Below are 24,389 nucleotides of genomic sequence, written 5' to 3' on the forward strand. Positions count from 1 at the left end.
GTGAGTCTGACTAGAAGTCAGCAAGTCAGCATAAGGTAAGTAATGGGGATTGAGGTGTTTTTGATCCCTCTCTCACTTGGCTCAGATTTCTCCCAACATTCTGGTGGAAAGAAGGGCTTCCCAAAGGAGCCCGCACTGGCCGTCACAACTGGCAGTTGTATAAACAAAGTAGAAGTATTAAAAAATAAAAACTTTATGGTCCAAAGGTGCCTCTTAGCTCAAGAGATTTGGCATGTCAGGTCATCAACTGTAGCAGTAGCCTCTTCATATTTTGATCATGTGCCCTGGCTACTACCTCTGTATTGTCAAACTGAAAAGGCTCTTTTTTTTTTTTTTTCCAGTCTGCCATTGATGGTTTTAATTACCCTTCTTTGTTTCCCTTAGGCTCTGTTCTGTCCTTGAGATGTGCAGATCAGAGTTGCTGACGTAACTTTACCAATGATATCCTGTGGTTCTGTGTAAAAGGAGAATTATTTTGTTTTTCTTTTAATTCTCTTATTGACAGTATCCAACATTTTGTTGCCCTTTTTTTGCCATAGCAGGAAACTAGATTGTTCTCTTCAGTACTCTGTCCACAGGGTTTCCTAGAGCTTTTTCATGGGCCTTAATTGAAAGGTCAGCACCCATCATCCTGCAAGTGTAGCTTGTAATCTCTGGCCCTCCCTAAACGGATTACCTTACATGTGCCCCTGTTGAAGCTCATCTGTCAGTCATGAAACCTCCTGAAGTCTTCCTTTCTTCCCCATCAACTTGGCATTTCACTGCCTGGAAAAGCTGAGCATCATCTGCAGACTTGAGGATTTCCCAGCACCCACCCCCAAACAAGTCTACTACTTACCTTTCTTCAGTCAAAAAAATGTCTGTTTCTCCCCTATTTCTCTCTAAACCAGTTCTTCCTACATGATTTTTAAAAATTGTTATCCCATAGTAATTCATGTTTAAAAATAGCCTTGGTATCAAACTTAATTAAACGTTTTAAAAGTGAATTTAGCCTGGAGGAAAAGATCCATGGAGGATCACACATGATTACCATATTGCCACCTCTACCCCAGTGTATACAGGAAGCCAGCATTTAGGAAAGATTCTTCTAGCTTGTGTACCAGAGTACAAGACACTCATTTGTTTATAGTTACCGGGGCCCCTTTTGCCGTTGCAGCTCCACCAGCAAACTGTATGGAGATCACCCAGAATCAAAACCCAGGCTCCGGGTTTTGATTAGAGAGACAGTCACTTTTCCCTTTGATTTCTTTCAGAAGTCAAGTGTGGTTGGGGCATTATGTGAAGGCACCTCTGATCCCAAGGGTGCCAAGAACACTTCCTGACCCAAACATCTGTCCCAACTGTTGGACTAATAGCTGATGAAATTCCTTTAAAAGGAAACATACTTTTGTTCTACAATGAGAATTAGGCCTTAAATGGAATTCTGGCCCAATCTCTCCTCCTCATCCACACTCTGCCATTTCATAATAGCAGATTTTGAAAGGGTTAGAGCATGAGCACCCTGAGCATTCAGAGGAGCAGTAGTGGGAAAGGGGCACAAACAATTTTTGCCAACTAGTTTTGCAGAGGGTCAGCTCTAGTAACTGTATCACTTAGTCATTATGCTTTTGATTACTTCTAGTTTGTTGCCTAGAATCAGAGTATCTTGTTCATTTACCACTATGACATCTGGTTCATCTGCCTACCTCAAAAGACAGAGTAGACAGGAATAGCTTACCCATGTAAAAAAGTCATTCAGTTCATCTTCAGTCTCTTTTTCATCCTTTTTGTTCCATGAGCCTACTGGTTTTCTGACTCCTTACCTGTGAGAAATATAGGACCTCTTTTTGCTGGTTCACTTATAAGATGCTCTAATTTTAGTTTGCCACTGGTTTGCCTCTGAACTATCTTTCCATATTGAATTTAGGAGCCCTTTTTCCTTCCCTTCCTTCCTTCTTTTCTTTATGGCTTTTTCCTCTGCTATAGCCTTTTTTTGACTTTAACAGCTAGGCAGGAACTTCATGGTTTCATCTTAAGGTTAAACATACCCTCTTTATTTTTTAAAAAAAAATTGTCTTAGGGTTTCTTTCTTAATAGGCCAGATATGGAATCTTTACATGAAGATTTTCAACACCAGAAGTTCCATTTTATGAAAAAGACAATTTCACAGTGAGAGATCCCTAGGTCATTCAGTGCTAATTTAGAAGGGCAAGGGTCACCATTCCCCAAAGCCTCCTGTAATTTATATACAGGCAAAATTTGATGGGCGAGTAAAGCTGTTTTGCCAAAGAGACCATTTCCTAATTACCAAGCTCTGTCATCTGAAAAATACTGTTCTGCCTTTATTTAACGTTTGCTCTCTAGTTGTATTTGAATGCAATGTGAGATAGTCTTAATAATGTTTAAACTATTACTCAAGAGGCTGTGTTGGTGACTTTGGGGCTTCCCTGGTGGCTCAGAGGGTAAAGCATCTGCCTGTGATGCGCAAGACCCAGGTTTGATCCCTAGGTCGGGAAGATGCCCTGGAGAAGGAAATGGCAACTCACTCCAGTATTCTTGCTGGAGAATCCCATGGACAGAGGAGCCTGGCAGGCTACAGTCCATGGGGTCGCAAAGAGTCAGACACAAATGACTGGCTACACTTAGCATAGTTAAGGAATCTAAGAAAAGGACAAATAACCAAGTACTTCCTTGCAGTTGATTCAAGAGAGGTACTGCTCTGAAACCTTGAATCTTGCAGGATGACCAAACTGTTTGCCCACTGTGAACTGTCCTGACATATGGATAGTTTGAAGAAGAATTTTAGAGTTGTGTTCAAACTTCTTAGTTTTTACCCCATCTATCATTTTAGAGCCCTAACATCCAGAAAGCATTCTTTACTAAACATCCAGTTACTAGGATATATCTCACAGAAAGGTTATATATATGGTGCCTTCCTATACATATATACATATATATATATATATATATATATACACACACATATATAATGTTATGATACAAAGCATACTGAGATTGACACACTCAGGAAAAAATTACATTTTATTAAGAATATTTGACTATTCAACTTTGTAAAATAATTAATTAGAGACACTGCATAAATATTTTGCCAAAAGGAAAACACATTGTTAAACAGACTTCTCAATGAATAGGACTTATGAAAGGCCCTATTAAGCAGGGCTTTTCAATCAGTAGCAGTCTTTATATCCACATATGCAATACTTTGCTAGTAAGAGCAATCAGCCTGATCAAAGAAATAGTCTTATTCTAGTGAACTAGGGTTCACAGTAGTAATTATTAAAATAAAAATCTTCCTGTATTTGGCCTGTTTACCTTGAATTCTGTGGCTTATACGCTGTAACCCAAAATTAAAAGAAACCTTTTTTTCCCCCATCAAAGACCACTGACCTAAAGAAAAATTCAGAGATTCCAGAAGTTTAAAAAAGCAGCAGCAACAACACAATTTTTGTCCCTTCTTTTTTGAGAAAAATATTATACTTATCTATTTTAAGTAAAGTTTTTATTGCTCTTCAAACTGGTTTTTACAAACATTAATTCTACTATGCTTGGGATAACCAGGATAGCCTACCTGGAAAGAACTTGCTCTCTAGGACCACAGTAGGAATAGCTCATTGAAGGAATAGCTCCTTTAAATTCAAGCTTTTATTTCTGTGGGGAATTCCTTCTTCTGTCTATACTGAGCTCCACTGCTATTCAATGAAGAAGAGAAAAAAATCATATAGTGACTCTGCAGTTTATATTTATTGTATGAGATTTTCCTTAGATCCTGACATGGCCTCTGAAATATAAGTCAGGACTGTTTTAAGCACAAGAATTCATTCCTATAGGTCTTGAGCCAAAATTCACGTCTCTGAAGCCACTCTGACCTTCCTACAAAAGAACTGACTGCCTTAAGTCACCCTATAGAATTTTTAAGACGTTAATTAACAAGAATGAAAAGGGAACTACCAATGCAATAACTTAGGGGATTTGCTTATATTTTAGTATAATGATGAGCTTTCATTGTGGCTCAGACAGTAAAGAGTCTGACTGTAATGCAGGAGACCCAGGTTCAATCCCTGGGTTGGGAAGATCCCCTGGAGAAGGAAATGGCAACGCACTCCAATACTCTTGTCTGGAAAATCCCATGGATGGAGAAGCCTGGCAGGCTACAGTCTATGGGGTCGCAAAGAGTCAGACACAACTGAGCAATTTCACTTAGTATAATGGCACTATTTTATTCATTCACTTGACAAATATTTATTGTCTCTGCTTCATGCCCACCCTGTACATAGGTTCTAGTGGTGGTAAACATCCTGGAGCTGCCACATCCTGGAGCTTAGCTCCTAGGGAGGACTTGCCTGCGCCAGGAATTACACTGATCATTTATTTGATTTTTTCCACTTCATACTTCTAACAATATACAATACCTGCAAAGGTAGAGTATTCTTATTCCAGTCTTACTAAGAAAGTGTGAAAGTGTTAGTCACTCAGTCATATCTGACTCTTTGCAACCTCATGGACTGTCCATGAAATTCTCCAGGCAAGAATACTGGATTGGGTTGCCATTCCTTTCTCCAAATAAGAGAACTGGAACTTAAAAAGGTTGATTTACTTAAGGTCACACAGGGAGTATTAACCATCAGTTACACTGTCCCCAAATTGTCACATGGAAGTATGAAAATTTTTTTAATGAGTTTAACAAGTTTAGGGATTTTTAAAATATATTTGTTTATTTCAATAGGCTAATTATTTTACAATATTGTGATGGTTTTGCCATACATTAATATGAATCAGCCACAGTTATACATGTGTCCCCTTCATCCTGAGCATCCCCTCACCTCCCTCCCAACCCTGTCCCAGAGTAATAGGGTGTCACAGAGCACTGGCTTTGGGTGCTCTGCATCATACATCAAACTTGCACTGAACTTCCTTATCCATTCATCTGCCAATGGACATCTGGGTTGCTTCCATGTCCTAGCTATTGTAAATAGTGCAGCAGGGAACACTGGGGTACATGTGTCTTTTTCAGTCCTGGTTTCCTCAGGGTGTATGCCCAGTAGTGGGATTGCTGGGTTGTGTGTTTTATTCCTAGTTTCTTAAGGAATCTCCATGCTGTTCTCCATATTTGTTGTGTCAGTTTGCATTCCCACCAACAGTGTAAGAGGCTTCCCTTTTCTCCACACCCTCTCCAGCATTCATTTTTTGTAGACTTTTTGATGATGGCCATTCTGCAGCTGTGAGATGATACCTCATTGTGGTTTTGATTTGCATTTCTCTAATAATGAGTGATGTTGAGCATATTTTCATGTTTTTCTTAGCCATCTATATGTCTTCTTTGGAAAAATGTCTTTTTAAGTCTTCTGCCCACATTTAAAAAAATTTAATTAATTTATTTTGATTGGAGGATAATTTCTTTACAATATTGTGGCGGTTTTTATCATACACCTACATCAATCAGCCACGGGTGCACATGTGTCCCCCCCATCCTGAAACCCCCTCCCACCTCCCTCCCCACCCCATCCCTCTGGGTTGTCCCAGACACCAGCTTTGAGTGCCCTGCTTCATGCATGGATCTTGCACTGGCCATCTATTTTACATATGGTAATATACATGTTTCAATACTACTCTCTCAAATCATCCCACCCATGACTTCTCCCTGCTGCTGCTGCTAGGAGAAGGCAATGGCACCCCACTCCAGTACTCTTGCCAGGAAAACCCCATGGATGGAGGAGCCTGGTAGGCTGCAGTCCATGGGGTCGCGAGGAGTCAGCATGACTGAGCGACTTCACTTTCACTTTTCACTTTCATGCATTGGAGAAGGAAATGGCAACCCACTCCAGTGTTCTTGCCTGGAGAATCCCAGGGGCAGCGGGGCCTGGTGAGCTGCCGTCTATGGGGTCGCACAGAGTCGGACACGACTGAAGTGTCTTAGCAGCAGCAGCAGCAGTGCAGTATGTAAAAGAATGAGGTAGAATTATACATACTTCTCCCACATAGTCCAAAAGCTTATTCTTTATATCTGTGACTCTTTAGGTGCCTTGCATATAGGATCATCATTAGCGTCTTTCTAAATTCCATATATATGTGTTAATATGCTGTATTGGTGTTTCTCTATCAGACTTAATTCACTCTGTATAATAGGCTCCAGTTTCATCCACCTCATTAGAACTGACTCAAATGTATTCCTTTTTATAGCTGAGTAATATTCCATTGTGTATATGTGCCACGACTTTTTTATCCATTCATCTGCCGATGGCATCTAGGTTGTTTTCACATCTTAGTTATTGTAACAGTGCTGCAATGAACATTGGGGTACATGTGTCTTTCATTTCTGGTTTCCTCAGTGTGTATGCCCAGCAGTGGGATTGCTGGATCATATGGCAGTTCTATTTCCAGTTTTTTAAGGAATCTCCATACTGTTCTCCACAGTGGGTGTACCAGTTTGCATTCCCACAGCACTGTAAGAGGATTCTCTTTTCTCCACACCCTGTCCAGCATTTATTATTTGTAGACTTTTTGATGGTGGCCATTCTGACCGCCTGAGATGATACCTTAGTGTGGTTTTGATTTGCATTTCTCTAATAATGAGTGATGCTGAGCATCTTTTCATGTGTTTATTAGCCATCTGTGTGTCTTCTTTGGAGAAATGTCTGTTTAGTTCTTTGGCCCACTTTTGGATTGGGTTGTTCATTTTTCTGGTATTGAGCTGCATGAGCTGCTTGTATATTTCAGAGATTAGTTCTTTGTCAGTTGTTTCATTTGCTATTATTTTCTCCCATTCTGAAGGCTGTCTTTTTACCTTGCTTATAGTTTCCTTCATTGTGCAAAAGTTTTTAAGTTTAATTAGGTCCCATTTGTTTATTTTTGTTTTTATTTCTATTACTCTGGGAGGCGGATCATAGAGGATCTTGCTATGATTTATGTCAGAGAGTGTTCTGCCTATGTTTTCCTCTAAGAGTTTTATAGTTTCTAGTCTTACATTTAGGTCTTTAATCCATTTTGAGTTTATTTTTGTGTATGATGTTAGAAAGCATTCTTTCATTCTTTTACACATAGTTGACTAGTTTTCCCAGCACATTCTCTTGTTGAATAGACTGTCTTTACTCCATTGTATATTTTTGCCCTCTTTGTCAAGGATAAGGTGTCCATAGATGCATGGATTTATCTCTGGGCTTTCAATTTTGTTCCATTGATCTATATTTCTGTTTTTGTTCAAGTACCATACGATCTTGATGACTGTGTTTTTCAGTCGCTAAGTCATGTCTGACTCCTTGTGACCCTGTGAACTGCAGCACTTCAGGCTTCCCTGTCCTTCACTATCTCCCTGAGCTTTCTCAAACTCATTTCTACTGAGTCAGTGATGCCAACCAACCATCTCATCCTCTGTCACCCCCTTATCCTCTTGCCCTCAATCTTTCCCAGCATTAGGGTCTTTTCCAATGAGTCGGTTCTTCATATCAGGTGGCCAAAGTATTGCAGCTTCAGTTTCAATCCTTCCAGTGAGTATTCAGGATTGATTTCCTTTAGGATGGACTGGTTGATGTCCTTGCTGTCCAAGGGACTCTCAAGAGTGTTTTCCAGTATCACAATTCGAAAGCATCAATTCTTCAGTGCTCAACCTCCTTTATAGTCCAACTCTCACATCCATACAAGACTACTGGAAAAACCATTGCTTTGACTATAGGGACTTTTGTCAGCAAAGCAATATCTCTACCTTTTAATATGCTGTCTAGGTTTGTCATAGTTTTTCTTCCAAGGAGCAAGCATCTTTTAATTTCATGGCTGCAATCACCATCTGCAGTGGTTTTGGAGCCAAAAAAAAAAAAAAGGAAATCTGATAGTTTCCATTGTTTCCCCATCTATTTGTCATGAAGTGATGGGACCGGATTCCATGATCTTTGTTTTGAATGTTGAGTTTTAAACCAGCTTTTCCACTCTCCTCTTTCTCCTTTATCAAGAGGCTCTTTAGTTCCTCTTCACTTTCTGCCATTAAAGTGGTGTCATCTGCATACCACTGTATGGCTGTAGCTTTGTAGTATAGTCTGAAGTCGGGAAGGCTGATTCCTTCAGTTCCATTCTTCTTAAGATTGCTTTGGCTATTTGGGGTCTTTTATGTTTCCATACAAATTATGAAATTATTTTTTCTAGTTCTGTGAGAAATACCATTGGTAGCTTGATAGGGATTGCATTGAATCTTGCAATTGCTTTAGATAGTATAGTCACTTTCACTGTATTGATTCTGAAAGTATGAAATGTATCACAAGGAGGAAATACCATCCCCAAGAATTCTTGCAGATTTTTATCTCCAGGAATTGCAGAAAAGTCCTTAAAAAAAGAAACCATTTAAGATTATGCAAATGAGCCACATGATCTGTAGTGTACACAGTCCATTTGTTTATGTTTGTGAAAGTACTACTTAGATTTTTGCAAAAAAAAATCACCCTCTTAATCCTAAGGATTTAATTTGTAATTTTATGCATCAAATATAAGAATAAATACTGAGAGATTTTACTTCTTCATTTTTTTATTAATTTTACTTTTTTTGATGTGGACCATTTTTAAAACTCTTTATGAATTTGTTACCATATTGCTTCTCTCTTATGTTTGTGGGGTTTTGGCCATAAGGCATGTGGGATTTTAGCTCCCCAACCAGGGCTCGAATCAGCACTCCTTGCATTGGAAGGCAAAGTCCTAACTACTGGAGCACAGGGAAAGTCCCACTTCTTAGGGTTTTAATTTCTAATTAAAGTTTGAAAACATGGAGATTCTGTAAATCTGCTCTTTCCTTTATTTTCAATGGAGAAAATCCTGACTTCCTATGTTAGAAAGTGAATAATGTCACATGTCATTATATAGAGGTCTCCTCATATAATTAGTTTCTTTTCATGTGGTTTTTAGGGGACTACTATTGCCAGAGGCTTTTAACATTATGCTTTTTTGCAACTGAGCTTCCCTCATGGCTCAGTGGTAAAGAATCCACCTGCCAATGCAGGAGATGTGGGTTCGATCCATGAGTCAGGAAGATCCCCTGGAGAAGGAAATGGCAACCCACTCCAGTATTCATGCCTGGGAAATCCCAAGGACAAAGGAGTCTGGTGGGCTACAGTCCATGGGTTGCAAAGAGTTGGACATGACTTAGCGACTAGACAACAACAGGCATAATTTATACCATCTCTTGATCCTGGCAGAGGGCATATCAACATATAGGGTAGAGGTTCTCCATCCATGCTATAATCTGTTCATCCAATACCCGTAAAGTAAAATGAGAGCCAAGGGACATCACTAAAGGATATTTAAATGAAATGTTTCCTTTCCCTATTGACTTTAAATGTTAATATTTAAAGAAGAGATGTTTTAATGATGATAGGTTCTTCTTTCATTATAATGATAAGTCATCTTGAATTTATCTTCTATCTGGGACTCCAGATTCCTTATCATTCAATTTCTGAAGCAGGTAGATAGATCCTCAGTGAAAGAGAACACAACAATTATAACCTACTCCTTTGAGCTTGGTGATGTGGCAAAAGCAATATGAATACATATTCATACATAAATGTTTTAAGCAATACAGTTTTTTTTTTTCCAAAATTCTCTTTCATCTGATGAGAAGGGAAGAATTCTCCAAAAATTAGCATTTGAGAACAAATAATTTATATAGCCTTCCTTCCATCTTCATCCCATTTTCATCACAATCTGAGAGCTAGTAAAAAATCTTTACAAAATTACTCTCTCTTTGGTTGGGTCACAGCTATACCACCTTAATCATCGCTAGATCACTTTAGCCCAGTGATAAAGGTCATGGAAGCTGCTACTTCTTTGTATAAGCCTTGCACTTTGAACTCAGCCCTCCATAAGTAAGATATTTGTAGTCAATGTTTTCATTCTGTTTTATAAACTTCTATTCTGCCTCTATGTGGTATGGCAGATGCAAATTGCCTGTTGTTTCTGGAAAATGAATGACTCAGATACTAATTAAATTCACGGTTAACATTAAGCACAGGTGGAAATGAGGCCAGAGTGAGCCATTCATTTAATGTTCCTAGTTTGATGTGTCTTTTAAAATATTAAATTCAAAAGACATCAAGTGCCTAAGAATATAGGATAATTTTGAGGAGGGGCTACTGTGCTTAATTATCTGTGTTGCCCTGCCTGTCAACAGTACTTGATTAGGGTTACAGTGGAGAATTATTTTTTTCCCTTACCTGATTGATCCTTTGAGCTTTAAATCCAGTGGTTAAAGGGACAGTTCTTATATCCTTCTTCCCCTCTAGACCAGTGGCTTTCATGACCAGTTCCTAAACTCCTGTACCGAGTAGCCCTGACACCATGACAGCCCCTTCACCCAGCAGTCTTCCTAGGTGATTTATTTTTATTTTTTCATGTAAGTTCAGGAGGACTATCTCCTAGGACTCAGTGAGTTTGTTCTGTCACTATGATGTGTACCTTCTCTGCACTGTTTTTAGTGCTGAATGATCCCTGCCCCCTGGAAAAAGTGACCTTATTCTTCCACAGCAGTTTAATAGCTTTTGATGCTAGAACATGCTCTGAAACTATCCAGAGACAGGAAGACCCAGCTCATAAATGGAAAACTTGAGAATTACACCTTCTAATGCAGGGCTGCTCTGAAAAGAATCCTAAATTTGACTGTGTCTGTGCTTGATGGAACATTCTAACTTCAAAATTCATATTATTCCTCTCAGCTGCTCACTACCATGTACCCCCTCCCCCACCCTAATTCTTCCACCTCCCGTGTTCTTTCATCACTGCTCTATCCCCTCCCTCTAGCCTAAAAAAGCTACCCTTTAGGCTCTGCTCTGAATGACTGTGCCTGACAGTCATTCACCCGGCAGCTGCAGGCACTGATGAGCTGCCTTGTTGAATCCTGTTGACGTGGTCTGTACAGAGATTTAGTTAAATCTGGTGTCCTCTACCTGACAGAAAAGCCTGATGCAAAGTTTGTCTGGGCCTTGCTTGCTGTGTGCTGTTACCCACTGCAGTATCAGGAAAGAGCCATACCCATTGGTACTTAAAGCAAGACCAAAGAAAAGACACCTCAAAAAAGCCATATCAAATATGCAGCTAAGTTAAGAAGTGAAAGGCTATGGATGTGTGCCAGGCACTAAAGGCAGTGTGTTTGCCTAGAGACCATGTAAGTGCTGCTGAAGACTGAGCTGGATGCTAAGAGGTTTGTGTATGCCTGCTCTGGGCAGGAGAATCCTGTAGAACAAGGTGATGGATGCCAGGGTTGGGGCGGGATGGGGAATTGGGGAGAGCCACCTTAAATATATTAGAAATGAAAGTAGAAAAATATCTATCCTATTTAATTATAGGCAAGCCTCACTAACTCAGCCTAATTAGAGGAAAGCCAGTCTGAATAACGGAATATTTTAAAATACATTTTTATTACTTTCAAGCACTGGACATGCTAGTAATTCAAACTACACTAACAACATCATACAGTACCTCAGGGAAAGAGCTTTAAGAATCATTTGTAATTAGCATATCAATTATTTGTATGTAAGTGGATGTGCACAAAGTGCATAAAAAGTTTATTCTCTTAAGTAGGACAAACATTCCCCAGCGCAGTCCTGTTTACACTATTAATATGCTTAGCCAGCCCTTTTTGTGCCAAGATAGATGTATGTAAGACATACTTATTTCCTCAGGGAAGAAAGAATCACTTCCCTGTGTTTAGTCCAGTAACTAAGAAGCGGAGCGCCACTTAATTGGTTTGGGATTTCCAGGATATGGAGTTTTGAATTTGCATACAGGCTAGAGAGATTTCATATGGAGAAGATCTGGCAGCCATTGCCAGAGACCCAGTTTCCCCATCTGGATTTCATTGGAGTGATCTGGATTTCATCAAGCAACAGGACACTGATCCTAAATGATCCACCAGACACTCTAACATAGGCATGTTTAAAATACACCCTTCCCCCGAAAAATAATGGCTAAAATATGATGAGTTGGAGTTACTCTATGTGCAGTACTTAAAAGTAATAAAAATGCATTTCTTTTAAGGTCCCACAAAAACTGTGCAATGTCAAATTAATGATGAAAATCAATCCACAAGCTCTTTTCTTGCACACCTCGTTGTGTGACGGCATTGCCAAGATTTCCAATCATCTGGGAAAGGATATTATGTTTTGATGAGCTGCACCAGGTGCTAACTATATGGCAGGATTTTGTCTTTGAATCTTAGGGGAGGCCCTCCTGGGTAAAGAAGGGTGAAGGAAGGGCTAGGGGCATGTTTATTGTTAACAAATCATTATTGTCTACCTAAGTTCAAGAATCAGAGCAAGTAGATTGAAAAAGAAGAAGTATCAGGTATATAGGGAGTGTAGAAAATATGATTAGGAAATGAGAAACAGAGATATGTGCCTATATTTCTACCCATATGTATTAAATTGTGCTCTTGGTAAATTGTGACTTCTTCGAGGCTTAGAGAGTAAAAACTAAATGCAGAGAGCATAAGCACAGGCAGTAAATATACACACAAATGTCATAACTACAGTTTGGAATAACTCCAACTCTCTCCTTTCCCCCAAGGGCATCACTATCCAGGGTCTGCAAAGGCCAAATAGCTGTTTGGCTTCCAATCTGATTTTTTTGCTAAGAAATCAGAGAAGTCGGTTTCAATTTTAATAATATATTCTCCCAACCTCTATCTAACAGAAAGGCACTTGTGTTTCTGCCCCTTCTTAAAGTGAATTTTGTGTTTGGTGAAAGGTAATAGATTGGAAGCACTGGAAAAGGAATTACTGTATTCCCAGAACAGGTATAACCAGGCAGTGACACTATGAAATTTCTCTCTGCCTTTGGGGAACATTAGAGTACTATTCAGGAAGTCACTGCTATGGTGTGCTGTGCTGAACTCAACAGTATCCTAGTGGGCTGAAGGAATTAACAAAGCACTTGAAGGGCCTGACTTAAGGCCATTCATTTATTCATTCAACATTATGGAGTGCTTACCATGTGCCTGGTGCTAGGAGAAGACTTTTGCAAATATTATATCATTTAATTCACATAATAACCCTGTGGAGGAGAGAATATTCTTGCTTTACAGAGATGGTTCAGAGAATGATTTGCCCAAGTTGCTCCTGCAAACGCTAGCTCCAACTTTGTCTGACCCCAAGTGCAGCGTTCTCCCTGACCTCCATGCTGTGGAGGCTGCAAAGGAGATGGACGACACATATGGCCAAATAATGTGATGCAGAGCAGAATGTAGTCTGTGCTGTGTGAGTGGTCCTGGTGGTTACAGAGCAATAAAATGACCTACCCCAGGTCAAATAAAGAGTCATTAGTACAGCGACTTAGGATTCATATTCTTTAAGCCTTCTTCAATTTGGGGTTTGGTTTGGTTTGGTTTGGGCTTCCCTGGTGACTCAGAGGTTAAAGCGTCTGCCTGGAATGCAGGAGATCTGGGTTCAATCCCTGGGTCGGGAAGATCCCCTGGAGAAGGAAATGGCAACCCACTCCAGTACTCTTGCCTGGAGAATCCCATGAAGGGAGGAGCCTGGTAGGCTATAGTCCATGGAGTTGCAGAGAGTCGGACATGACTGAGCGACTTCACTTTCACTTCACTTGGTTTGGTTTGGTTTTGGTTTGTTTGTTTTGTCTTAGCTCTCCAAACCAGCCTGCCTCTCCACCTACCCCACCCCCTGCACAGATAATATATACTCTGCTTCCTAGGGCCTCAAACCTTTCAGAATGAGGAAAGCCAAAGAGCACTGGGGTTTAGTGAAAAGAGCACTAGATTTGAATTAGAATTAGTATTCTAATTCTAGCTCTGAGGAGTCACTGTAGGCTGGTAAGGCTCTTTAATTCTGGATGACTCATTCCCCAGCCCTCCGTGTGAATGAGGATGGTTTACTTCAAAGAGGTAAAGAGATAAGTAATAATAAACTAAAAATAGTGCACGGCCCTTTTTGTTTCCAAGGTGACATATAATTGATAAGTGGAATTACTTACAACAAGGCATATTAGAAGGAGATGCCAGTTAGAATCTGTGTTTCTCTATAATGGACTCAGCAATGAGAGAAAAGATATCCCCATAAAATATTTTTTAAAAACTACATCTTGAAAATTAAAAAAGCAAAAGCAATGTGAGGGTTGTGTGTTTGGGAAGGTCAGGGGTTTAGAGGTTTGAGGTTGGCTTGTTTGTTTTTATTTTGTAGCTTTGGGTGTTCCATTTGTTATATGCTGAAGATGTTAATAGAATCAGTCCAGTTTGTCTGATGCTAAAAGCAGAGAGACTTATAGGAAATTAAATGTCTTCCAAGAGGCACCTATGTCCCTGAACAAAGTGACTTATCCTCACCACAGGGAGGCCCCCACCCCAGTTCCCTGCATCCTTGAACAATTTGTAAAAGATATTCAGGAATCACCGAGGCATTTACCATATGCTGCTTCACCCACCCCCCAACCCCCACAGGTTGAGTTTTTGCAGAATGAATCTGCAGTGCCTGAGTTGAGAGAGGATTGAGGGAATTTAGAGGAAACAATACCTGTGAAAAGTTGAGTAGCTTCCATTTGGGACTGAGTAGTGATTCTTCCCTGGTAGCTCAGAGGGTAAAGCGTCTGCCTGCAATGCAGGAAACCTGAGTTCGATCCCTGAGTCAGGAAGATCCCCTGGAGAAGAAAATCCCATGGACAGAGAAGCCTGGTAGACTACAGTCCATGGGATTGCAAAGAGTCGGACACAACTGAGCGACTTCACTTGGTGATTCTTTACTGCAATCCCCCCTCTGAATCCCATCCAATGCAATAGTTTTAAAATGTTTATTATAGAAAGGGTGTTGCTGTTGTTGTTGTTCAGTCACTCAGTCATGTCCAACTCTTTGCCACCCCATGGACTGCAGCATGCCAGGCTTGCCTGTCCTTCACCATCTCCCAGAGCTTGCTCAAACTCATGTCCATTGTCGGTGATACCATCCAACCATCTTATCTTCTGTGATCCCCTTCTGCTCCTGCCTTCTGTCTTTCCCAGCATCAGGGTTTTTTCCAATGAGTCAGCTCTTCGTATCAGGTGGCCAAAGTATTGGAGCTTCATCTTCAGCATCAGTCCTTCCAATGAATATTCAGGGTTGATTTGCTTCATATTCAAGGTTGATTTGCTTTAGGATTGACTGGTTTGATCTCCTTTCAGTCCAAGGGACTCTCAAGAGTCTCTTGAACTTTGGAAGCTCATCATGTTAATAGCAAATATTTTTCTCTTCTTTCCCTCTACTTCCTGTCCTTGGTTTTTCAACTTTGAATTCCTCATTTCTTTAATTTCTGTTGAGGAAGTCTCTAGAGGGTGTTTAAGATGCTTATTGAAATATATAAAGATGATAAGGCTGGTCTAGGCTGGTTTGCAAGTGAGAAAGTCAGGAGACGAATCTACTGGGAAGGTCACCCATTAGAGGTCTGGCTATAGAGGGCCAAGTCTGGGTTACTACATCATCACCAGCATTGATTAAGAGTAGCTGTCACACCATCTCTCTGGCATCCCATTGTTCTGAGAGGAATGGTTTAGAACTTTAAGTATTTAAAAACAAAGCAAAACCAGGTTCCACCCCTGGTATTAGAGGTAAAGTGGCACCAGTGAATGATCCCAAAGGCACTCCATAGAAGTGCCTATGATCTACCCTGATGGAATAAAAGAAAAGGAGATAATGCTACACTTTGGTTCTTGGGCTTTTCCTCTTATCTAAAAACATCATTAATGCCATCACCACTGGCTTTTATCAACCTCCAGCACCAACCACCTTCCCCAGACCAATGCGTGTAGAAACAGCTGCCACAGCTTCTCTTCCTCATTTGCATAGCTTTGTCTGAAAAGCAGACTGTTCAATACTGAGGAATCAGGTTTCTCATCAAGAAAATTGCATTTTAAATGCATATTTTATGTGTTTATAGGGAAGTAACTAATGTAGTATAATGAGATGCCTGTGTTCTCCCTCCTTTCTGCGTAAGTGATTTTATACTTTCCCAAAACCTAAAATTAATGATTTGCAGTGTAGTAGATAGTAATTGTTACAGTGGTTAGGTAAACTTTTCCCAAAGCAATCTGGGATGATATTTCATTCATTTATTCATTTAATATTTATTGAATGCCTCTCATATATATAAAGTACTGAGTCTAAGCTCAAGGAAGCTAGTGGAAATTTGAAAATTATAGATACACAGAGAGATACACATATGTATTCACATTCATACACATTCTAATAAAATGAAATGTGGAAAGTTATAAGAACCATAAGAGATAAACTGTGATGGGTACTCAAAGGGAGAAAATCCTTCAGAAAAGGACTTAATTGAAGAGATGACATTTGATCTGGTTTCTAAAGGGTAGCTAATTACTGTATCTTTACAAAGTGTATAAATGTGTATGTGTTTATGAAATCTGAGTCAAGTTTAAATGTACAAGATTACAGGGAAGAGCTCTATGCAGAGGGTACAACAAGATCAAAGTCAGAAAAGGCTGAGCTCTGTACACAGAACAGCAGTAGTCTAGTTTTCTGGACTGTGAAGTGCATGAGAGGGACAATTTGCAAAGAAGATTGGAAAAGTGGGTGGGAACCACTTTGTGCAGGAGCTGGAATTCTTAGCAATGAAAATTTGTACCATGTTCTGTAAGCATTTGGGGAATTGCCAAAGGTTTTAGAATGAGGGTATAGTATAATTAGAACTTGCTCAGGAAGGCCAACACTAAAAAAATAATAATGCAATGCCTGCTACTGCTGTTATACAAGATAGCATGTGAAGTGGCTGGCACAAGCACGCGAAGCACAGTAAAATGTGGAAGCTAGTATATGGTAGTGATGTAGAACATGGACTTGTGCCAGGAGGCCTGGGTTCAAAAGCCAGCTCTCATATTTAATAGCTACGGATCTTCTACAGATTTTTTAACCTTTCTATGCTGCTGTTTCCCCATCTATAGAATAGGATTAATGATAATGGCTTTTATAAATTGTTTTGAGAGTCAAATGACCTAATACATATAAAATACATAGAATAGTGCTCAGTTTTTAATAAAGTACTTGGTAAATGTTAGCTCCTATTATTATCATTTTTTATTCATGGTGGAGATGGAATTTGAATGAGCCTTTAAAGAATAGATACACTATAGACATGTAGAAAGATGACTTTCAGGCAAGGAAGTGAATGACAAAAAGAAAGTGCAAGGTGAGGGGTGTGAACCATGGACTGTTCAGTTTGCCTACAGAATAATATGGGTTAAGGAGTTACTGAAAATAAGATTCAACAGGTAGGCTGGAATCATATCATGAAGGACTTTGAATCATAGGCTAAGAATTTTAGGCATCATCTAAAGACAGTGGAAGGGCTTCCCAGGTGGTGCTAGTGAAAAGAACCTGCCTGCTAATGCAGGAGACCTAAGAAATGTGAGTCCAATCCCTCGGTTGGGAAGATCCCCTGAAGGAGAGCGTGGCAACCCACTCCAGTATTCTTGCCTGGAGAATCCCATGGACAGAGGAGCCTGGCAGGCTACAGGGTGAGCCTGGCGGGCCACAGTCCATAGGGTGGCAAAGAGTTGTACATGACTGAAGCAACTTAGCGTGCATGCACACAAAAACAATGGATAAATATTGAATGTTTATGAGTAAGGAAGTAACTTGATCAAAACCTTCCTTAAGGAAAATTCATCTGATGTCTGTGTGTGTGTGTGTCTGTGTGTATATGTGTGTGATAGATTAGAGAGGGAAGAGACATGGGGCAGAGAAATTAATTAGGAAGCTATTGGTGTAATTCACAAGGAGGTCATAAGTGTTAGAGTACTGCCATGAGAGTGGAAAGGAGACAATAGGAGAGATATTGGTGCAAGTGTGGTAACTGAAGAGGAGCAGGGAAAGGGGGGAATTACAAAGAGCCTAGGAGTTTTGAACATGGATTACTGAAAGGATGAAGTATTGTTAGCAGAGATAAGGAATAGAAAAAATAGGATGATAGGTTCAGAATGGTGAAAATGGAGCTGTAAATCACAGATGACTTTATAAAAACTGACAACCTGATCCTAAAATTTATATCAAATTCAACCTGGAGTAACCAAAAATATCTTGAAATGGAAGAACAATGTTGGAGCCCTTTCCAACCTTAAAACTTACTGCAAAGCTACTATAATCAAAGCAGTGTGGTACTGGCAATGAGGCTAGACATACAGAGAAGTGGAATAGAGTTCAGAGTTCAGAAATATGTACAGTAAATTGATTTTATTCAAAGAGTGCCAAGACAATGGGGAAAGAACAGTCTTTTCAGCAAATGGTGCTGGGACAACTGAATCACATGCAAAAACAGTGAATTTGGACCCATACCTCACACCATATACAAAAATTAAGTCCACATAGCCTGAGAAGTCTAAATGTAAGAGCTTAAACTATAAAACACTTAGAAGAAAACATGGATGTAGATGTTAATGACCTTGAAGTAGATAATGCTCTCTTAGACATGACACCAAAAGCATAAGCAACAGAATAAATATACATAAATTGGAAAATCATCAAAATTTAAAGCTTGTGCTTCAAAGGACACTATCAAGAAAGTAATAGACAACCCATAGAATGGGAGAAAATTTTTGCAAGCCATGTATCTGATAAGGGACTTGTATTTATAATATATCAACACTTACAAATCAGTATTAAAAAGAAAAATGACTCAATTTTAAGATGGGCAAAGGAATTACATAGATATTGCTTTAAAGAAGATATACAAATGACCAAAAAGCATGTGAAAAGATACTCAACATCATTAGTCATCAATGAAATACAAATCAAAACCACAATGAGATACCACTTTATACCCACTAGGATTGATGGATAAACAATCAGTTGTTTAAAAAACAAAACAAGGACAGAAAATAACAAGTGTTGGTGAAGATGTGGAGGAAGAATTGGAAGCCTCATCTGTTATACATTGCTGGGGGGAATGTAAAATGGTGCAGTCCCCGTGGGAAACAGTCTGGCAGCTCCCTCAAAAGCTTAAATATAGAGTTACCATATGACCCAGCAATTCAACTCCTAGGTATTTCAGAGAAATGAAAACATGTCCACAGCAACATTTCTCATATTAGCCAAAAAGTACAGAAATAGCCCAAATGTCCATCAACAGATAAATGGTAAATAAAGAAAATGTGGTGTGTACAAATAAAGGAGTATGATTTGACCATAAAAAGGAATGAGGTACTAATACATGGATGAACCTTGAAAATAGTATGCTAAATGAAATGAAAGAAGCCAGTCACAAAAGACCACATATGAACGGTCAAAATTAGACGAATCCTTAGAGACAGAAAGTAGGTTCATGGTTGCCAAGGGCAGGGGGTTGAAGAGTGGTGGGAGTGGGTAGTAACTGCTGTTGGGTACATGGTTTCTTTTGGGGATGATAAAAATGTTCCAGGGAATTCCCTGGTGGTCCATTGGTTAGGACTCTACATGCTCACTGCCAAGGGCCCAAGTTCAATCCCTAGTTGAGGAATTAAGATCCCACAAGTCTTGTGCTGCAATCAACAAAAAAAAAGTTCTAAAATTCATTGTGGTGATGGTTGCACAACTCTGTGAGTATACTAAAATCTGTTAAGTTGTACACTTTAAATGAGGGAATTGTATGGTATGTGAATATCAATAAAGGTTTAAAAAAATTTTTTTGTTTAAGTCTTTTAGTGGAGCTACAGCCATTGATGATGACCAGCTGCAGATCTTTGAGCAGTATACACTGTCAGTTGGTCCTGAAAAGTTGATAAAGATTACAGAGAAAAGACTTTTGGATATCATGACACAGAGGTCTAGTCTCTCCCTTCAGGAGAGCAATTTCAGGAGAGCAGTGAGATAAAAAATGGGATTGCAAGAAGTATGTATAGGTAGCCAATAAGTAGACAAATTTGGCGATGAAGAAAACAGGATAAAGAGATGGACAACTTGTAACCTAAAGGAACTGAATCAGTAGGAAGGCAGAGACTAAAGATGTGAAAGATCTCATTGGTGATACATGGCTCTTAGAGCAACTGGAAATAGGATCTAGTGCCCAGCTGGTAAAATTAGCCTCAAGAAAGAGAAGGAATATGAGGGAAGACATTTTCAGGTAAAGAAAAGAGGTAGAAGAAGGCATTTATTAGACATAGCTTTGACTAGCTTACTCAAGCATAAGGCAGAAAAAGTTTGATCTGGAAAGATATATATCAAACTTTTTCTGATCCTTGACTGAGCTGATTGAAACTATGTGTAATGAATCAGGAATTACCTTTGGAGAGAGAGTAAAGATGAAGAAAAGGAGATTTTTTTCCCCTTTTATTTGATAGACTTTTATGTTTGATTTTTTTAACATGAAGAATTTACTTTCAGGATAATTGTATTTTTAAAAAATTAGACTAGATGCTGCAAGAAATGTAGTTGTTTACCAATTGGAGGTGAAGCAAATAGTTGCCAAGCTGCACAGAGGGAGTGGCACATGTTAATCACTCAATAAATGTTTATGGAATTTGTTAAGTTGGAGTTGTAACATAAGCTGTAGAAGATGAAATTGGTTTGATTTCTCAGCTTTCTCCAGCAGAACAGAGCTGAAAATTCTGACAGTGTGATTTATCCAAAGGCTAAAGATTAATAAGGCTAAAATGACAAACATGTTAGGGAATTAAGTATGTTTAAAATGACAGATAATATTCTCCAAAACAGGTAGCGGAGCACGTGTGAGGACAAAAGGTGGGCTGATGGATGTTGAAAATAGAAGAAAAACTAGGACACAGGAGTTATAATGAGAATAAAGAGTAAGTTCAATGGAGGAAACATGGAAGGATGGCAAACTGTACACAGAAAAGGTAGTTCAGAGTCTTAGATGTGAAGCAATTCCAAGTGCTTCCTTATCAGGCTCCAAAGCATGACTATGCCCAGGGATAAGTCAAGCAGAGTGCAGGAGGACATCACTGTTATTCAAAAGGTGAAGAAACTGTAATGTCAGAGAGCTAGGAGGGCCACAGTGGAAAGCAGCATCTCTCTCTTGTTCAATGTAGTAAACTCATTGCCCAACCTAGTGCGTGGCAAATAGGCATTCCATTAACATTTCTTGAATGAATGAATGAATGACTAAGGTAGCACTTATCATGGTTATTTGTTTTCCTGTCTTCCTCCCTTATTGGACCAGGAACTCTTAGAGTCTTGCTTGTTTCTATGTCTCTAGTGCCCAGAATAGGGAAGAGTAGGTACTTGAATCAAGATTTGAGTGAGTGAATGAATATTGAACTGCAGAGAATGATAGCAAGGAAATGAAAAGACAGAAAAATTGTGAACCAGATACCAAAATCCTCAAGGAAGTTGAAAAGAATACATTATAGGTCTGTAGATAAGAACATTGATAGTATTTGCTTAGAATAAGCAAATGACATTGACCTTAAAAAAGGAGAGACTGATGAGAGGGAGGAAAACTCAATTTGGAAGTTAAAAATAAGGAATATACTAATTTCTGTCCTTGTGTTCCCTGTGAATTCTGGAAGAATGAGCAATATGTTTTCTTCTTTGACCCCCACCACAACCAATCTGTCACCTAACCCTTTCCATTTTTTTCCAAATTTACCTCACTATGCTTCCTGTTGCTCTTGTGCTCAGAATGCTTTAAGACCCTTTTTGCCAATATCTTTACCTCCAGTCTTCCTCTCTTTGGCCTTGCATGCAACAGCAAAAATCAAAGTTCCTAATAAGCATTAGTTTTGAATAGCATCAGTACTGGTCTCAGACTTCAGTGTTTCCCATTTGAGCATCAAACCAAAGGAAAATTTCCAATTTTCAGTTTGAGTGTCCACCATTAGTCCTCTCACATGAGGTGAGCTGTCCTCATTTCTAGTTGCTTTGACGTTTACACTGTGAACAAAATACCCCACCTTTTTCAAAGCTTCTAATTACCCTTTTCTCTACCCATCTAAAGCCCTGAGGACTCATTTAAAAAAGAATTCTCATTTTCCTTCCTGGCTGCTATTAAAACAACTCTCCCAGTAACACCTGCCTTCCTTTATCCTTTCTTCTTCCCTAGCACCAAACACTCAGGACTGATATCAACATTCATATGCTTTTCTTGTGTGACAGTGTATATTGCCCAATTGATTCTACCATAGGAGTATCTCCCAAATCCAACTCTTCCTCTGAGCCTTCCTGCCACTGACTTGGATGGTGGCAAAAACCTCCTGATAACTTTCACTTTATCTTGCACTATAATCAAAGGATCTTTTAAAAATGTAAATTTAATCATGCCTTGTGCATATGGCACATGTGTGCATGCACACACACAGTGTTTGAGACATTTCATACCTTTTAATGAATTATTTTTTTATTGAAGTATAGTGATTTACAATGTTGTGTTACTTTCTGATGTATAGCAAAGTGATCCAGTTATATTCTTCTTTGTGTATGTCTGCTAATCTCAAACTCCTATTTTATCCTTCCCTCACCCATTTTCCCCTTTGGTAACCATAAGTTTATTTTCTATGTCTGTGACTATTTTGTAACTAAATTCATTTGTGTTATATTTTAGATTCCACATATAACTGATATTATATGGTATTTATCTTTGTCTGACTTACTTCACTTAGTATGATAATCTCTAGGTCCATCCATGTTGCTGCAAATGGTATGATTTCATTCTTGTTATGGGCAAGTAGTATTCCTGTGTGTGTGTGTGTGTGCACGTATACAAACACAGCATACCATATTTTCTTTATCCATTCATCTGTCAATGGACATTTAGGTTGCTTCTATGTCTTGCTATTGCAAATAGTGCTGCTGTTAACATTGGGGTGCATTTATTTTTTTGAAATAGAGTTTTCTCTGGATATATGTCCAGAAGTGGGATTGCTAGATTATAAGGTAGCTCTATTTTCAGTTTTTTAAGGAATATTCATATTGTTTTCCACAGTGGCTGCACCAGTTTACATTCCCACCAACAATGTATGAGAGTTCCCTTTTCTCCACACCCTCTCTAGCATTTGTTATTTGTAGACTTTTTAATGATGGCCGTTCTGACCAGCGTGAAGTAGTTTTGATTTGCATTTATCTTATAATTAGTGATGCTGAGCATCTTTTTACATGCCTATTTGCCATCTGTATGTCTTTGGAAAAATGTGTATTTGGGTCTTCTGCCTATTTTTTGATTGGGTTGATTTTTTTGTTGTTATTATTGAATTGTATGAGCTATTTGTGTATTTTGAAAATTAAGCCCTTGTCAGTCCGTAACTTTCAAATATTTTCTCCCATTCTGTAGGTCGTCTTCGTTTTGCTTACGGTTTCCTTTGCTATGCAAAAGCTTATAAGTTTGACTCAGTTCCATTTGTTTATTTTTGCTTTTATTTCTATTGCCTTGGGAGACTGATCTAAGAAAAATATTGGTACAATTTAGAGACATTTCATAGCCTTTAAGTAAAAATCCAAACATTAGCCTGCCTGGTCTATCTGGCCCTTTGTGCCCTAAGTCATGTTTGCCTCAACAGCCTCACTTCCACCACTCCCTGCTCCAAGCCTTCATGCAGTTCCTCCTCTAAACCTAGTCCCTTACCCATAATCCCCACAACCCTCCTTGCTTCCTTCCCCTACCTTCACCCCATGTGCCTGTAAATATTTCCTAGTCTTTTTTTTTTACTTATTTCAAGATAATCATAGATTCATAGGAAGTTGTAACAAAATGTATAGATGAGTCCCACGCACTCTTCCTCCAATGTTGGAGGATGGCCTCCTCCAATGTTGCCATCTTGCACAATTATAGTATAACATCAAAATCAAGAAGTTGACATTGGTACAATCTATACAGCATATTAAGTCTTAACCAGTTATACATGTATTTGTGTGTGTGTGTGTGTGTGTGTGTGTGTAGCTCTCTGGGATTTTATCACATGTAGCTTTGCATAACCACAACCACTGCACAATCAAGGTATAGAACTGTACCGTCACCACAAGGCTCTCATGCTACCCTTTTATAGCCACATTCATCCCTTACTCCTGGCAACCACTAATCTCTTCATCTCTCTAACTGTTGTTTCACCAATGGTATATAAGTGGAATCATGCTATACAGATTTTGAGATTGGTCTTATTCACCAAGCATCATTCCCTTGAGATCCATCCATGTTTTTTGTACGTATCAAGAATTTCTTTTTATTGATTAACAATATTCCAGTGCTGTGAGTGTACCACAGTTTGTTTCCCCATTCACTGGCTGAAGTACATTTGAGTTATTTCCAGTTTGGGTAGTTAAAAATAAAGCTGCTATGAACATTCAGGTACAAATTCTTATATGAAAATGTCTTAATTTCTCTAGAATAAATGCCCAAGAGTGCAATTTTTAGATTGTATGGCAAGGCCATTTTATGTTTTTATATCTTTTGGTTTTTGTTTTTTTTTTATATATCTTTTGTTATACTTCGTTGCTGCATGCAGG

The 24,389-nt window shown here is 39.0% G+C and overlaps 2 protein-coding genes across 9 annotated transcripts in view; both read left to right on the top strand.

The window, feature by feature from the left end:
- The window catches only part of HDAC8 (histone deacetylase 8), a 239,528-nt gene that overhangs the window by 72,393 nt on the left and 142,746 nt on the right, over positions 1-24,389 (top strand). The window lies entirely within an intron of this gene.
- The window catches only part of RPS4X (ribosomal protein S4 X-linked), a 236,677-nt gene that overhangs the window by 9,126 nt on the left and 203,162 nt on the right, over positions 1-24,389 (top strand). The window lies entirely within an intron of this gene.

This window comes from Bubalus kerabau, chromosome X (genome assembly GCF_029407905.1).
Source record: "Bubalus kerabau isolate K-KA32 ecotype Philippines breed swamp buffalo chromosome X, PCC_UOA_SB_1v2, whole genome shotgun sequence".
Taxonomy (NCBI): Eukaryota; Metazoa; Chordata; class Mammalia; order Artiodactyla; family Bovidae; genus Bubalus; species Bubalus kerabau.